Raw genomic sequence first — 16969 nt, 5'->3', positions numbered from 1 at the left:
TGTCTGCTGGCCTGTAAGCTGGACTCCGTGAGGATCAAGCCTGGTGACCCTGCAGCCCACCCAGGACAGCGACTGATGCCTGGAAGGGGCCCAGGAGGCATTTTCTGTCCTTGTCTGTATTCTTTTTTTTAAAAAAAATTTTTGGAGTGTAGTCGATTTAGTTTCAGGTATACAGCAAAGTAAGGCTTCCTTGGTGGCTCAGCGGTAAAAAGATTCCACCTGCAGTTCAGGAGATGAACCTAGATGGGGGTTCGATCCCTAGGTCGGGAAGATCCCCTGGAGGAGGGCATGGCAACCCACTCCAGTATTCTTGCCTGGAGAATCCCATGGACAGAGGAGCCTGGCGGGCTACAGTCCATGGGGTCACAAAGAGTCGGACGTGACTGAGCAACTGAGCACACATTCACGCACGTACAGCAAAGTGAATCAGTTACAGATACACGCATATCCACTCTTTTTAAGGTTGTTTTCCCATCTAGGCCATTACACAGTATTGGGTAGTGCTGCCTGTGCTATACAGCAGGCTCTTATTGGTTACTTACTTCATATGTTGTAGTGTGTATACAGGGTTTTGGGAGAGCACATTTGTAAGTGCCCAGGCACAGTCCTTTATATTCACTGACAGTCTCAAAAAAGACTTTCAATCTTTCATTGAATTGAAAAGAAATATTGCAGCTGAAGTAATAAATACATTGTATGATATGGACAGAGCATAGGATCGTATGTGGTAACACTCGCTTCAGCCAAATCTTGGCAGGGAAACCCGATCTCAGCAGGAAAGTTGATTCCACAGAGTTTAACCAGGGAACACTGTTTGTGATGGTCACCGTGGACAGGAAAGGACACCCAGGGACAACACCCAGGGACAGAAGACATGATGGTGGTGTTTGGCCTGATGAACCCTGACCCATGCATCACATCTACACTGCAGAATTCACGTGGATGCGAATCTTTATCCATTTTTTATGAAATGAGGCAGAAACCAGAGGACATCAGGAAGAGTTTGACCCAGCGGAGGGCAAATGCAGGACTTCCTGCCCCCTCGGGGACCTTTGCTCTTCCTGGGGGCGGCTCGGCCTTGGTGCTCTCATGGTGGGCAACAGCCAGAGATGACTGGCGGGCAGACTGCAGGCTGTCGTAGGAAAATGCCGGTTCCTCACCTGAGGGGTCACACGCAGACCTGGGCATGGGCCGTGGCCTGCAGGGGACATCCGGCAGGGCAGGGCTTCCCCAGTGACGTGACGCTGGGACTCGGCCATGAGCAGTGCTGGCGCGGAGGAGAGGAGGGGTGCACACAAACACTGCTGCCCGAGACCCCGCTGGGCTGGGCCGGGCAGGCAGGACGTGCAGCAGCGCAGTGGCCACCAGGGGTCGCGGGGCCCAGGGCTGCCCTCCGGCCAGAGTGACCTCGTGAAGGTGAGTCCAGGTGGAGGGCCCCCTCGGCTCTGCAGGAGTGCAGCAAGACTTCGCTTCGCAGTGAGGAGCGTCCTAGGGATTCTAGTGTGTGAGTCCAGCGTGGAGGAACATGTTTCAGCCTCAGAGTTCTTGGATATCGTGGGGTCAGGTCCCTGTGGTTTGGGGCATGAAACAAGCCGCTCGCTGAACCCAGTTTCTGATAAATAGGTCTGAAAAGGGACCAGCTTTGGGGCTGATCCAGACAATCACAGTTTTAAGTTTGATGTGTCAGGACAGCTGACACCCCTGCCGAGTGCACACCTGACAATTCAGGCCCCCGGGCGCAGGCCCCCAGGTGTGTCTGGCTCCCCGTGTGCCCCTTCCCTCAAGGCTGTTCCAAGGACCCCAAAGCTCACCTGCACTGCGAGGACGTGGGGTGGGCACGGCGTCCAGGGTGCACTGGGCTCCAGGATGAACCTCGATTCCCACCTCCAGGTGGTGCTGGCCACACCCGCCGCCCCCTGCCTCTGGGCCCGGGTCTGGGCAGAGCCTCCTGCTGGCCCAGTGCGTGCTATGCTGCTGGTGGCCACACGGGGGCAGCAGAGTCCAACATAGTGTTATTCAGTCGCTCAGCGGTGTGACTGGTTTGATGTGGTGTGACTGGTTTGATCTTGCAGTCCAAGGGACTTTCAAGAGTCTTCTCCAACACCACAGTTCAAAAATACCAGTTCTAAAAAAAAAAAAAAAAAAAAACCAGTTCTTTGGTGCTCAGCCATTGAAATTAAAAGACAGTTGCTCCTAGGAAGAAAAGCTATGAGAAATCTAAACAGCATATTAAAAAGCAGAGACAAAACTTTGCCGACAAAGGTCTGTATAGTCAAAGCTATGGTTTTTTCCAGTAGTCATGTATGGATGTGAGAGTTGGACCGTAAAGCAGGCTGAGCACAAAAGAATTGATGCTTTTAAACTGTGGTGTTGGAGAAGACTCTTGAGAGTCCCTTGAACTGCAGGGAGATCCAACCAGGCAATCCTAAAGGAAATCAACCGTGAATATTCATCGGAAGGACTGATGCTGAAGCTGAAACTCCAATACTTTGGCCACCTGATGCAAAGAGCTGACTCATTGGAAAAAACCCTGATGTTGGGAAAGATTGAAGATGGGAGGGGAAGGGGACAACAGAGGATGAGATGGTTGGATGGCAACACTGACTCGATGGACATGAGTTTGAGCAAGCTCCAGGAGATGGTGAAGGACAGGGAGGCCTGTGTGCTGCAGTCCATGGGGTTCCGAAGAGTCGGAGACGACTGAGCTACTGAACAATGACAACAGCCTTCTTCACAGTCCAGCTCTCACATCCATACATGACCACTGTGAAAACCATAGGTTTGACTAGACAGACCTTTGTTGGCAAAGTGATGTCTCTGTTTTTTAATATACTGTCTAGGTTTGTCATAGCTTTTCTTCCAAGGAGCAGGCATCTTTTAATTTCATGGCGGCAGTCACAGTCCGCAGGAGCTCAAGAAAATAAAGTCTGTCACTGTTTCCACTTTTTCCCCATCTATTTGCCATGAAGTGATGGGACCGGATGCCAGGATCTCCAGGTGGTGCAGGCCATGCCCTCTGCCCCTTGCCCTCTGCCCCTGCCTGCCCGGGGAGGGTCTCCTGCTGGCCCAGTGCATGCAGTGCTGCTGGTGGCCACACGGTGGCAGCAGAGCCCAATACATTCAGGGGCCCAATGTCCTAGTCACGGGGCTTCCCCGGAACCAACTCCAGGAGTGGCCAGAGGGCTCGCTGCACCGACCAGCCCCACGCTCCCCGAGCCCGGCCCTAGGCCCCTCTGACCCCAGCCCCAGGCTTCCCGAGCCCGGCCTTAGGTCCCTCTGACCCCAGCCCCAGGCTTCCCGAGCCTGGCCCTTGCCTGGGTGAGCTCACGGGCAGTCCTCGGTCACCCTATGGCCCTGGGTCATCGGGGGCTGCGCTGGCTGCACCCGTACTGAATGTCTGCTGAGGGCAGCGTTTGGAGAATTCAGGGACCCTGGGCCCCCACAGTGAGACTGGTGCTTGGGTGACAGGACGAGGACCGCCACCCCCTGTCACCTGTCCTGGCATCTTCGGGGTAGTGGTCCCTGTGTGGCAGGAGGAGGCGCCTGGTCCCTGCCAAGGGAGGGAGCCTGAGCCTGCAGGGGTGACATGGGCCTCTGGGGAGGGTCTGGTGGTGCCGGTTTGGGGGGAAGCTGTCGCCGTGAAGGACTCAGATTGGGGCAGAGGGGCTGGGAGGCCCCGGAGCCTTCTCCAGCTCTCACACCTGCACACACACATGGGGGGTCTGTCCCATGAGAGCCAACAACCTGAGGGGAAAAGCTGCCCCTGGTCTTAGAGCGCCGGCGGCGAGTGATGCCTGCAGTGCTGAGAAGGCCGCTCGACATGATGCGCAGGGTGACTTTGCACCTGTGGAGAGGAGGGTCCTTGCCGCCCCCGTGGAGAGTCTCGCTGAGGCCTGGGACATGTGCTGGCCCTTGGGCTGCGTCACAAACAGCCCAGCCCGTGTCTGACTGACTGTTAGTCCAGGCATGTGGTCAGGGGTTCAGGCTCAGCTGACATTCTTGGCTCCTTAGGGCACTGAAGGGTCAGTTGAACATGATTGCTGCTGGCTGGGTTGTTCCCAAACCTCAGCCATATATTGGGGTTCCCTCACCTCAGTGACTCAGACTGTAAATAATCTGTCTGCAATGCAGGAGACCTGAGTTCGATACCTGGGTCGGGAAGATCCCCTGGAGAAGGGAGTAGCAACCCGCTCCAGTGTTCTTGCCTGGAAAACTCCATAGACAGAGGAGCCTGGAGGGCTACAGCCCAGGGGGTTGCAAAGTGGCTAACACTTTCACTTTCATTTTCAACTCGAATGGTCCCTCCAGTCGGGGGTTGGAAGTCTCACACGGGGTCTGAGACCTCCCACTGTCCCTCTTTATTATGTCTCTTTAAAGATTTATTTTTCTTTATGTAACATTAATTTATTTTTGTACCTTGTTTTATGTCCCTGGATATGTTCCAGTGTCTCCTGATTTAAGTCTATGGGGACCTGAATAGAATTTGTATCCTGCTGTTGTGTGAAAATTCTATACATCTTAATTATGTTAAATTGGTTCACAGTGCTTTTCAGGTCTACTATATCCTTCTCCTTTTCTGTCTATTCATTCTATTAAGTTTTGAGAATTTGGTATTGAAACTCCAGCTAAAAATCTTACTTTATCTACTTGAAGAATAATTGTAATATATACTGGGACTATAAGCAACTTTGTTCTGTATTTTCCAAGTCTTCTGTAAATGTGTTATCATACTTTCATAATTTAAAAAATAGAAAAGAAAAAATATTGTTTCATATGTTCAATGTATTTCTACTTCTGTATGCCTTACAGCATGCATGCGTGCTAAGTTGCTCCAGTAGTATCTGACTCTTTGTGACCCCATGGACTGTAGCCCCCCTAGGCTCCTCTGTCTACAGGATTCTCCAGGCAAGAATACTGGGGTGAGTTGCCATGACCTCCTCCAGGGGATCTTCCTGACCCAGCCATCGAACCCAGGTCTCCCACGGCTATGGCGCTGCAGCCTGATTCTTTACTGCTGAGCCACCGGGGAACACGCCACCCTACAGCGTGCTCACCACCAAAAATTCAGTTTCCATCCATCACCGTAGAGTTGGCCCCCTTTACTCGTCTTGCCCTTCCTGCGCCCTCGTCCCCTCCCTGTAACCTCTGCTCTGGTCATTGACCCAATGGATCTTCATAGCATGCGGTTCAGTCTCCGCATATTGGTTCTTTTTCCAGCTTTATTCTTGTAGTTGATTTCTAATTTCATGCTATTGTGATTGGAAAAGATGCTTGATAAAATTTCAACCTTCTTAAATTTATTGAGACTTGTTCTGTGTCCTAAGACACGGTCTAGCCTTGAGGATGCACCGTGAGTGCTTGAGAAGAACGTGCGTTCTGCTGCATTTGGACGGAGGGTTCTGTACAAGTCTGTCGAGTCCATCCGGTCCCGTGTTTCAGTCAGGCCATGGTCTCCTTGTTGACTTTCTGATCTGCCCACTGATGGAAGCGGGGTGTGAGAGTCCCCGACGATCACTGCACTGCTGTCACCTCCTCCCTTTGGGTCTACTAATAACTTCATATATTCTGATGCTTCTATTTGGGGACATATAGATTATCAATTGTTACGTCTTCCTTTAAAAAATTTTTCAAAAGTTGGCTGTGCTGCGTCTTTCTGGTGGTGTGTGGGCTCCAGAGCTTGGGTGCTCAGCAGTCGTGGTGCACAGCCTTAGTTGCTCCGTGGCGTGTGGGATCTGCCCAGGCCAGGGATTGAAACTGCGTCCCCTGCCTTGCAAGGCAGATTCTTAACTGCTGGACCATTAGGGAAGTCCCCACTGTTACGTCTTCTTGATGAATCATCCCCTTTATCATTATATACGGTCCGTCTTGGTCCCTTGTTACCGTTTTGGCTTGAAGTCTCTTGTCTGCTGTGAGTGGAGCTACACGCAGTCTCTTTTGGCTGTGCTTGAGGTTTCATGTTCCGTACCTTCCCTTTGAGCCTGTCCTCTGCAGAGGCGAGATGAGTCTCCAGAGGCAGCATATAGTTGGGTTTTGTTTTTTAATCCATCCGGGCACTCTGTGTCATTTCATTAGTGAGTTCGATCCATTCATATTTAGGGTGAGCATTGGTAAGTGAGGACTGAGGACTGCTATTCTCCTTTTGTTTTATGGTTGTGCAATCTCTCCATTGGGGCCTTCCTGGTGGCTCAGTGGTAAAGAATCTGCCTGCCAATGGAGAAGATGTGAGAGACGTAGGTTTGATCCCTGGGTCAGGAAGATCTCCTGGAAGAGGGACAGCAAACCACTCCAGTATTCTTGCCTGGAGAATCCCACAGACAGGCAGCCTGCAGTCCAGAGGGTCGCAGAGTTAGACACGACTGAAAGCAACTTAAAACAATCTCTCCATTGCTTTTTTCCCTTGCGTTCTCTCTACCATTTAGGTTTGGGGTTTTCTAGGATTTTTTCTCATTTTCTTTTTTAAATTTTTTTGCCTCTGCTCTCAGTGTATGTCTTGTGGCCACCATGAGGTTTGTGTAAAATGTCTCCCGGATGAAATAGTCCTCATTCTGCAGACACAGCATCTATCGTCGTGGGTCGAGCAGGGTCCATCCTCTTCCCCATACGTTTTTGGTGCCTCAAAGTACTGCTGCTTCTATTATGAGTTTGTTACCAAGCTGAGCGGCTGTAGTTATTTTTCTGCTTCCCCCTCTATCCTTTATGCTATGATAAAATGCTTCAAAGCCTATACTGTTCAAGAGCCGCACGTTTCTGATTCTGTCTATTCACCACTCTACTCAGCCCTGCGCACCCCTGTCTTTTGGTTTCTGGTCAAAGAGCTCCTTCCGACAGCTCTTGTAAGGCAGGTCTAGTGGTGATGGACTGTCTCAGCTTTTGTCCGTCTGCGGAAGCCTTTATTTTTCCTCCGAATCTGAATGATACCTTTGCTGGATAGAGGAACCTTTCCGTCTCTTGAGAATGCCATTCTATTCTCTCCTGGCCAATAGGGTTTCTGCTGATGAATCTGCTGGTAGCCTAAGGGGGTTCCTTTGTAGGTGCCCATCTTTTTTTCTGGCTGTCTTTAAAATTCTTTGTCATTGGCTTTTGACAATTTTAATATAGGTTACTTGGAAGGTCTTTCTGCGTTGAGGTGATAGGGTGCTCTCTCAGCTTCATGGACTTGTGTATCCAGTTTCTTCCCAGGTTTGGGAAGTTCTCAGCTACTCTTTCTTTCTTTCTTGGCTGCACCGGGTGCCTTGTGGGATCTTAGTTCCTGGACCAGGTATCAAACCTGGGCTTGGGGTAGTGAAAGTGCCAAGAGTTAGCCACTGGACTGCCAGGGGACGCCCAGCTATGCTTTCCTTCAATAAATGCTCTCTCCCTTCCCTCTTGCTTTTCCCTGTGGGATTCCCTCACCCTCACTTCCTAAAAGAGTCAACTAGAACTCACGGAATTTCTTCGTTTTTGGTATCGTAATTCTTTTTCCTCTTCTACGTGTGTCATTTCTAGCTTTTTTCCTCTGAGCTCACTAACTCTCCTTTCCACGCAGTCTGCTCTGTTTCAAGTGCCTTCTGCTGCTGCTGCTGCTAAGTCGCTTCAGCCCTGTCCGACTCTGTGCGACCCCACAGACGGCAGCCCACCAGGCTCCTCTGTCCCTGGCATTTTCCAGGCAAGAACACTGGAGTGGGTGCCATCGCCTTCTCCACAAGCGCTATCTAATGCGTCTCACTGAGTGAATTCTTCAGCTCCAGCACTGCTGTTTGGTTAGTTTTTCACTAAGGTTCTAATCTTTCTGGTAAATGATTTCTTGTGTTCATTAAATTTATTTCTGAGCTCACTGAAGTGACCTTTTGAGTTTCCTGTGGCTTGTTGAGTCTCCATGACAGCTATGTTACTTGTCCGTCAGTTAACTCTCCATACTCCGTGACTTTAAGCTTGGTTTCTGGGGAATCGTCTTCTCTTTGTGGGACAATGTCCCGGCTTCTTCCCGGTACTGGGGGGGGGGGGGGTGGTTCCTGGCTGGCACCTTCCAAGTGGTGTGAAAGTCGCTCAGTCGTGTCCCGACCCCATTGACTGTACAGTCCCCGGGATTCTCCAGGCCAGAACACTGGAGTGGGTGGCCATTCCCTTCTCCAGGAGATCTTCCCGACCCAGGGATCGAACCCGTGCTCCAGCTCTGCGGGCTAACTTTGCCCTCTGAGCCCCCGGGAAGCCCCGGCGGTGGTTTGGATCCGAGCCTTCCCTTCCGTCCGGCAGGCGGCGCAGCGCAGGTCTCCGGCCTCGGCGCCCGCGGGCTCGACTCCGATCGGGAGGCGCCGCCGCCGCCTCTGTTGGGGGGTCGCCGGAGCCGAGTCTTTGCTCCTTGTGCCCTCGGGGTCGTGGGTGCCCCGCTGCTGCCAGTGTCTCTGGCCTCAGCACCTGGTGCCCGGGGAGGGTGGGTTTTGCTCCGGTACCTGCCGCCGCCGCCGCCGCCGCAGGGGGACGGTCTCTGCAGCTGGGGCGGCCGGGGGTGGGAGGGTCCGGAGCCGCGGGGCGGGGTGGTCCCGGGCCGAGGGGCGGGGAGGGTCCCGGGCCGCGGGACGGGGTGGTCCCTGGCCGAGGGGCGGGGAGGGTCCCGGGCCGCGGGGCGGGGTGGCGGGGTGGTCCCTGGCCGAGGGGCGGGGAGGGTCCCGGGCCGCGGGGCGGGGTGGTCCCGGGCCGCGGGGCGGGGTGGCGGGGTGGTCCCGGGCCGAGGGGCGGGGAGGGTCCCGGGCCGCGGGGCGGGGTGGTCCCTGGCCGAGGGGCGGGGAGGGTCCCGGGCCGAGGGGCGGGGAGGGTCCCGGGCCGCGGGGCCGCCCGCCGCTCCGGCTCCGCCTCCCTGCTGCCCGCCCTCGCCATGTCCCGCTCGCCTAGACGCGCAGCTGGCTGGGCCTCTCCGGTGCCCCCGTGCGTCGGGCAGCTGGGGGGCTTTTGCTGGTCGCAGACTGACCCAGGCCACTCTCGCTGCCCCTTGCTGCTGACCGCCCCCGCCCCGGACGGCCAGGCAGGCCCAGCGCCCTCTGGTTGTGCTCCGTGGAGGACGGCAGGCACGGTCAGCCGGGTCTCTGCGAAGGACAGGGTGACTCCCCACGCCCGCCCCCGGGCCGCCTCGATCCCTCCGCAAAGGGTCCATCGGTCCGTCCATACGGCCCAAAGTCTCAGCTGCAAGGCCGGACCCCAGGACGACGCGTCTCGTCCCTCCATAGTGAGAGCCCGCCGATCCTGCAGAAACCGCAGGGGCATCAGGCGGGGCCGTGGACTGCTACCCCGCCCCACCTCCCTCCGCCCATGTGTACTTATCGCTGTTTCTGGGACCGCTCGGTGGGTGGAGCTAGGGCTACACATGTGTGAACACAGGCACTCTCTCACACACACCACACGTGCTCACGTCCAAGTCTGTGGCTTTTGCAGGAGACCCCCCACCCCACCCCGAGCCGAGGGCTGGCTGGGCGTGGCCACCAGGGGCGCTGTCCGTGTGAAATCATGTCATGCGGGAGCACACAGGGCTGTGTGCAGTTCTGCACACGAGATGCGGGGTGAGCGAGTGAGGAGAGCAGGCTCCTAGCCCCAGGCCAGCTCGAGAGATAGCACAGGGGGCTCCAGTCCCTCCATGAAGCAGCGACCGGAGAGTGGCGGCTCCCTGCCCGCCGTCTGCGCTCAGGGTCTATAAAGACAGGCGGGTCCAGGAGGAAGTCCCTTGCGCAGGGGTGCGGGGGTTGGGGGGTAGGGAGGTGTTACCCTCCGCTTGCATGGAGGGAAGCATCTTCGTAGTTGGGTTCTTTACAGGGAGAGCTGTCTCTTCTCCCCCATTTTAATTTTTCATTCAATGCTTCACTCTGTCTGAGTCCATTATGTGGTTATGTCAGTGTGGACTCAGGGCTTTTACTATACACTGTGAGGTCTAGAGGAATACCCAGATGGTGGTCCGCATGCCAGGAAGGGCTGCTCTGGGACCACTCTCCTGGATCTGGGAATCCCTTGATCTCTTGCGTTAGACCTCACAGTTCAGTTCAGTTGCTCAGTAGCTCAGTCATTTCCAACTCTTTGCAACCCCATGGACTGCAACATGCCAGGCCTCCCTGTCCATTACCAACTCCTGGAGCCTACCCAAACTCATGTCCATTGAGTCGGTGATGCCATCCAACCACCTCATCCTCTGTCGTCCCCTTCTCCTCCTGCCCTCAATATTTCCCAGCATCAGGGTCTTTCCAAATGAGTCAGCTCTTCGCATCAGGTGGCCAAAGTATTCGGAATTTCAGCTTCAACATCAGTCCTTTCAGTGAACACCCAGGACTGATCTCCTTTAGGATGGACTGGTTGGATCTCCTTGCAGTCCAAGGGACTCTCAAGAGTCTTCTCCAACACCACAGTTCAAAAGCATCAATTCTGCGGCGCTCAGCTTTCTTTATGGTCCAACTCTCACATCCATACATGACTACTATAAAAACCATAGCTTTGCCTAGACAGACCTTTTCCGGCAAAGTAATGTCTCTGCTTTTTAATATGCTGTCTGGGTTGGTCATAGCTTTTCTTCCAAGGAGCAAACAATTAGACCTCACATTGTAAACACCCTTGTGTCCACATGTGCATGTGATGATACAGGACGGCCACCAGGGGGCGCCCGAGTCTCGCCCTGGGATCACTGTAGGGACAGAACCGGGTGTAGGAGCCGCCAGTGTGACCTGAGCCCCGGGGCCCTGCCCAGCAGCCACACTCAGCCTGCCCTGCCCAGCGTGCCTGGCCACCTGCTTCTAAAATCTTCCGTTTTCTTTTTTTAAGCAATGTATTTATTTTAACTGGAGGATAATTGCTTTAGAATATGGTGATGGTGTTTGCTCTCCATCAACATGAATCGGCCACCGGCATACCTGTGTCCCCTTCCTCCTGAGCCCCACCTCCCTCCCCACCCCATCCCTCCAGGTTGTCACAGGGCACCGGCTTTGTTCTCCTTAGTGTGTCAGGAATTGCGTTTTGCTTTTATTTGATTTTATGGCGTGAACTGTGTCTGCCCAAATTCAGATGTTGTAGCCCTAACCTCCAGGAACTCAGAATGTGCTGAACTTGGAGATGGGCCTTTATGGAGGTAATCGAGCTGAGATGGAGTTACTTGGGTGGCCCCAACCCAGTCTGGCTGGTGTTCTCCTAAGAGGAGGACATGAGGACACAGACAGGCCCGGGGGGTTCCTGGGAGAGGACGTGTCTACATGCCACGGCCTCTGGAGGAGCCCAGTGCCCCACCTCGGTCTCGGCCCACCGCTCCAGGACTGGGAGGTGCAGTCCGCGCTTTCTGCTGCCTGGAGTCTGGTGCTGATCACAACAGCCCAAGTGGGCCCGAATCTTGTCCTGCTGGGGTCTGCAGGGGTCTCGAGTGTGCCGAGCCCCCTGTCTCTTCTCTTCTGGACAGTTCTGGGCCCTGGCCTCTTGCACCCCATTTCTTCTTTGGGAGATGAGGCCCGTGGTGTGGCCTGTTTGCTGCAGTGTCCAGGGCGCTTCGTTCACTGTCCCATGTCCTCTCACTGGGGTCTCCACGCTGCCTTGTGAGCTCAGTTGCTCAGTCGTGTCCGACTCTCTGCGACCCCGTGGACCGTAGCCCGCCAGGCTCCCCTGTCTGTGGATTCTCCAGGCAAGAACACTGGAGTGGGTTGCCGTGCCCTCCTCCAGGGGATCGTTCCGACCCAGGGATCGAACCTGCATCTCCTGTGACCCCTCCATGGCAAGCGGTTTCTTCACCCACCGGGGAGACGAGCCTGCATCTCCTGTGACCCTGGCATGGCGGGCGGGTTCTTCACCCACCAGGGAGACGAGCCTGCATCTCCTGTGACCCCGGCATGGCAGGCGGGCTCTGTACCCACCGGGGAGACTCCCCTGCTGCCTTGCTTCTCCTCCAACACGAATCCTCGCTCCGGCTGGGTCCTGTATGCTGTTTTGACTTCACTGTCAAACATCACCTTTTTCAGTTCTAGGAGATCTTTTCAAATCTCTTGGTTTATCTAAAACTTTTATCTTATTTTGTCATGTGCATTATCTTTAGAAAACCACCCTAGGTGCTTCCCCTGCCTGTTCTGTCTGATGGTTCTGATAACCGGCTTTCCCTCTCCCTGGGGTCTGACTCTGTGGTTCATCGTTTCACAGGAAACGGCAGTTGGCTTCTTGTTTTTCTTACTTGTGATACTCATAGTGGGCTTCCGTCCTCAGATCTCTATCGCGAGCATTCTTTGAGGCTGAAGGCTGAGTGCCCCAGGTACTCAGGGAGCGAGGCTTGTGTCTGCCAGGACAGTGCTCCCCTCAGCCACCCACCTCTCACTGGCCATCACAGTGTCCATTCAGACCACCCCCTGGCCCTGATACAGACGGGGGCCCACTCAGGTCCCAGACCCAGACCCAGACCCAGGCTTGGTCCTGCCCTGTCGCAGATGGGCTCAGGACCTGGGTCTGGGTGACAGCCCCTGGCATGCTGCTGGGTGGGTGCTGCCCACGGCCCATGCAGGAGAGCTGGTGAGCCTGCATGTCTGTGATGGACCTGCTCACTCAGAACCGGGTCCTGGCCCGGCCCCAAGAGCAGCCCTGAGCCCCAGCCCTGGTGCAGCTCCAGGGGGACCCCCGTGCCCCTGACTCTGTCCCAGACTGCCCACATGGTGCCCACAGAGCCCATGCCCAGAGCCCCAAGGCTGTGCGGGGGGCTCTGATGACCCAGGTTTGGCAGAGAGGCAAAGGTGCAGAATGGCCCCCAGGGGGCACCGAGCCGAGCCTCGGGGACCCCCGGCGTGACCACCTGCCTGAGACCTGCTGCATCGTGAGATGGACTGCAGGGTGGGGCCCGGATGTCACCTCATGGGCACACAGAGGGCATCCCACAAACTGCAGTGACAAATACAGTAGCCTCTAGTGGACCAGGGAGCTGAGTGCGACCCTTGGGCCGTGCCCTTGGCCCTGGGCTGGGCCTGTAGCCCTCAGGACAGCTGACCCACCTGCCGAGTGCACACCTGACAATGCAGGTGCCCAGGCGCAGTCCCCCAGGTGTGTCTGGTTCCCTGTGTGCCCCTTCCCTTGAGGCTGTTCCAAGGACCCCAGAGCTCACCTGCACTGCAAGGACGTGGGGTGGGCACGGGGTCCAGGGTGCACACCCTCACTGGGCTCCAGGATGATCCTCGATTCCCACCTCTAGGTGGTGCTGGCCACACCCGCTGCCCCCTGCCTCTGCTCCAGCCCCCTCAGGGGCCCTGGTCTGGGCAGAGTCTCCTGCTGGCCCAGTGCATGCGATGCTGCTGGTGGCCACACGGGGGCAGCAGAGTCCAGCGTGTTCAGGGGCTGCAGGTCCAGCTCCCGGGGCTGCTTTTGGCACCACGACTGGGAGTGGCCAGAGGGCACGCGGGCACTGACCAGCCCTAGGCTCCCCGAGCCCGGCCCTAGGTCCCCCGGACCCCAGCCCCAGGCTCCCCGAGCCCGGCCCAGGTCTCCCTGACCCCAGCCCCAGGCTCAGCCTGGACCCCGACCCCTGCCAGGCTGAGCTGACAGGCAGTACTCGGTCACCCCACGGCCCTGGGTCATCGGGGGCTGAGCTGGTTGCACCCATACTGAGTGTCCGCTGAGGGCAGCGGTTGGAGAATTCAGGGATGCTGGGCCCCCACAGTGAGACTGGTGCTTGGAGAACAGGACAGAGGACGCCTGTCCTGGTCACCGGTCTTGACACCTCCGGGTGGGAGTCCCCATGTGGTGGGAGGGGGGTCCCTGCCTAGGGAGGGAGGCTGGGCCTGTGGGGGCTGCTTGGGCCTTTGAGAGGGTCTGGGGGACCCCAGAACCGTTTCTCAAGCTTTCACATGTGCACACATGTGGGCCATGGCCTTGGTCTGTGTGTGTTATCCACCCCAAGCCCTGCATGAGGCACCCCAGTTCTATGCACCTCAGAGCCCCCAGCCTGCCCACGGGTTACAGCCTGATGGGGAGAGACATAATTTGGGTTCTGCCTGTTGGCTGCCCATCCTCCCTGGACTGGCCACTGCTGAGGGAAGGGCCCTGTAGCCCAGGAGGTGAAACAGCAAAAGGGCAGAGCCAAGGGGGGGTCGTTTTCACCAGCAGAGCACACCCACTCCCTGTGCGCCTGTGTGGGACCACTAAAATACTGGACTCAAGAAACCTAACGTTCCTGCTTTTCCAAAGCAAGACGAGCTGGCCAGAAGGAGAGGGCGGGTGGGTGGGAGGCGGGCGGGCCAGGCAGCCCTGGTCCATGAGTCCGTGGCTCCCGCGGGGGCGGGCGTGCGGCTGAGTCCAGGGAGCAGAGCCCGGGATGGGAGCAGCCTTGGCGGCGGAGCCCTAACAGAGCCTGGAGCCCGGAGCCGGCCGCAGTCGGCGGCCCTTCCCGAAGGTGCTCTGGGGGCACTCGCACCCACTTCAGGAGCCGGGCCGCGTGACCCTAAGAGCAGACAGGCGGGACTGCAGAGAGGCCAGTCCTGAGGGTCCCCAGGCCTCGGCCCCTACGCGCGGAGGAGCCCCTGCTGCAGCAGAGCCTGGGGTCGGGCTGCCCCCAGCCCTGCCCCATGACTCCCCTCTTCGAGACCCTCCCGCTCTCCCCTCTGAGCGCCGGGTCTGGTCCCCCCCCAGCTCCCTGCGCCCCCTCGGGACGCCTCTGCCCGCCCCCCTCTGTGCCCTGTCACGGCCTCCCAGACCCCAGCCCGCCCCTCCCCACAGGAGCCCCTAGCCCGCAGAGTGTCGGGGAAGGTGGGGGGCTGTGCTCGGAGACCTCCCCAGGGCCCTCCCGAGCCCCAGGGCCTGTGCCCTCCGCCTCAGTCAGACTTTGTCGCCGAAGTGTGCCGTGCGTTTGTAGCCTACGGTGTGGTTTCAGCGTTTTATGAGAGAAGTCTTACAAAGGAGCGTGGAGAGAAGAGCACAGACTGACACAGCTGCCCCTGGCCACGCAGGGAGGGTCTGGGCTGAGGCCAGACGGGGCCGGCTCAGCTGCGACCTCGGCCTGGCCGTTAGGGGGACGTGTCGTCCCGTGGCAGCGGGTGGGGCTGTCGGGTGACCGGGGCCTTCCTGCCTGGACCGCAGGCCCTGTGTGAGGAAGGCGGAGGGGGAACGGTGGCGATCTGTCTGCTCCTGCCGCCCCCGGGCTGGGCTGGGGCCCCTCACCCGGACCCTGCCCTGAGGCCCTCTCACAGCAGGTGTGGGGAGGCCGGGTGCGGGGGGTGCTGGAGGGGCCCCGTGCGCAGAGAGTGGCCACAGAGGCGGGCAGGGCCGGCCAGGTCACCCCGAGAGCAATGGGGCTGTGGTCAGCCGTGGGTTCTAAAACAATCCCCGGGGCACAGCTGGCAGGAGGATCAGTGTGGGGTCCTCTGAAAGGTGCCAGGCCCAGCAGCGGGGGGACTTAGGTTCAGGGCCTGAGGGGACAGGCCCAGGTCAGCTGGACCATGACCCTGGGCGCTCAGTCTCACGGGGCTGTCGGCTAGCTCCCTGTGTGTGTGTCTGTGAAGTGTGCGAGTGAATGAGTCCAGGTCCAGACTCACACGTGCACACACCTGTCCCCTGGCTGTGGCACGGGCTGGTGTCTGTGGGGCTCTGGGTGGGTGGGAGGCCCCAAACCAGTGTCTGGACCTGGGTCCAGGCTCAGTCCTGACAGAGTGTGACCCACTCTGAGTGCGTGTCACTGCACAGAGCTGATGAGGCTCCAGTGCCGGGGGTGATGCCTGGGGCAGGCCTGGCTTCTCCACGCTGAGCACAGTTCTCACTTGGGCGCCTCAGGAACCCACACTGGATTCCTTCACCTGTGGGCCTCAGTGACTGCCATGTCTACTAAGTCTATGAGCCTGTGTGAGCCTGTGTGTCTGTGAGTCTGTGTGCGTGTGTGAGTCTGTGATCCTGTGTGAGCCTTTGTACCTAGGTGAGGCTGTGTGCCTGTGTGAACCTGTGTGCCTGTGTGAGCCTGTGTGACCCTATGTGAGCCTGTGTGCCCATGTTGTGATTCTGTGTGAGCCTTTGTGCCTGTGTGAGTCTGTGTGATCCTGTGTGAGTCTGTGTGTCTGTGTGAGCCTTTGTGCCTGTGTGAGTCAGTGGGCCTATATGAGCCTGTGTGTCTCTGTGAGTCTGTGTGCCTGTGTGAGTCTGTGATCCTATGTGAGCCTTTGTGCCTGTGTGAGTCTGTGTGATCCTGTGTGAGTCTGTGTGTGTGTGTGAGTCTGTGTGATCCTGTGCGAGCCTGTGTACCTGTGTGAACCTAGGTATCTCTGTGAGTCTGTGAGCCTGCGGGACTGTGTGAGCCTTTGTACCTAGGTGAAGCTGTGTGTCTGTGTGAACCTGCGTGCCTGTGTGAGCCTGTGTGCCCATGTGAGTCTGTGATCCTGTGTGAGCCTTTGTGCCTGTGTGAGTCTGTGTGCGTGTGTGAGTCTGTGTGATCCTGTGTACCTGTGTGAACCTGGGTATCTCTGTGAGTCTGTGAGCCTGTGGGACTGTGTGAGCCTTTGTGATCTTAGTTGCCTGTCTACGCCTATGTAAGCCTGTGTGAGCCTGTGTCTCTATGTGAGACTGTGTGGATCTGTGGGTCACTGTGGGTCTGGGTGCCTCTGTAAGGAGCGCTGTATGAGTCTGTTTATCTGTAAGTCTGTGCTGCTGTGAGACTGTATGATTCAGTGTTTGTCCCAGTGTGTTTGTGTGGGTCTGTGTTAGTCTGTATGTCTCTGTGAGCCTGTGGTCCTGTGTGAGTCTGTGTGATCCTGTGTGAGCATGTGAACCTGTGAGCCCTTGTGAGCCTAGTTGCCTATCTGTGCCTTGGGGATCCTGTGTGAGTCTGTCCTGTGTGAATCTGTGGGTCCTGTGGGTGCCTCTGTAAATAGTGCCTCTATGAGTCTGTTTTTCTGCACGTCTGTGCCTCTGAGGCTATATGAATCAGCATGTGTCCATGTGAGCCTGTGTGATGTGTGAGTCTGTGTGACTGTTTGTGTGCCTGTTTGAGTCTGTGTGAGTCTATGTGCCTGTGAGAATGTGT

General features: G+C 56.9%; 1 long non-coding RNA gene across 1 annotated transcript; it reads right to left on the bottom strand.

Annotated features, from left to right (window-relative positions):
• Positions 1-428: 428 nt before the first annotated feature.
• Positions 429-13151, bottom strand: LOC145530223 (uncharacterized). The gene is made up of 2 exons (XR_014071568.1): positions 13073-13151; positions 429-2125 (listed from the first exon to the last, which is right to left on the bottom strand). It is a non-coding gene; the product is annotated as an uncharacterized LOC145530223 (long non-coding RNA).
• Between the last annotated feature and the right edge of the window lie 3818 nt (positions 13152-16969).

The sequence above is a fragment of the Giraffa tippelskirchi genome, chromosome 12 (assembly GCF_054371585.1).
Source record: "Giraffa tippelskirchi isolate mGirTip1 chromosome 12, T2T-mGirTip1v1.2.pri, whole genome shotgun sequence".
Classification (NCBI taxonomy): Eukaryota; Metazoa; Chordata; class Mammalia; order Artiodactyla; family Giraffidae; genus Giraffa; species Giraffa tippelskirchi.
The sequence above is the reverse complement of the archived record's forward strand: the minus strand, read 5'-3'. Positions and strand labels throughout refer to the sequence as shown.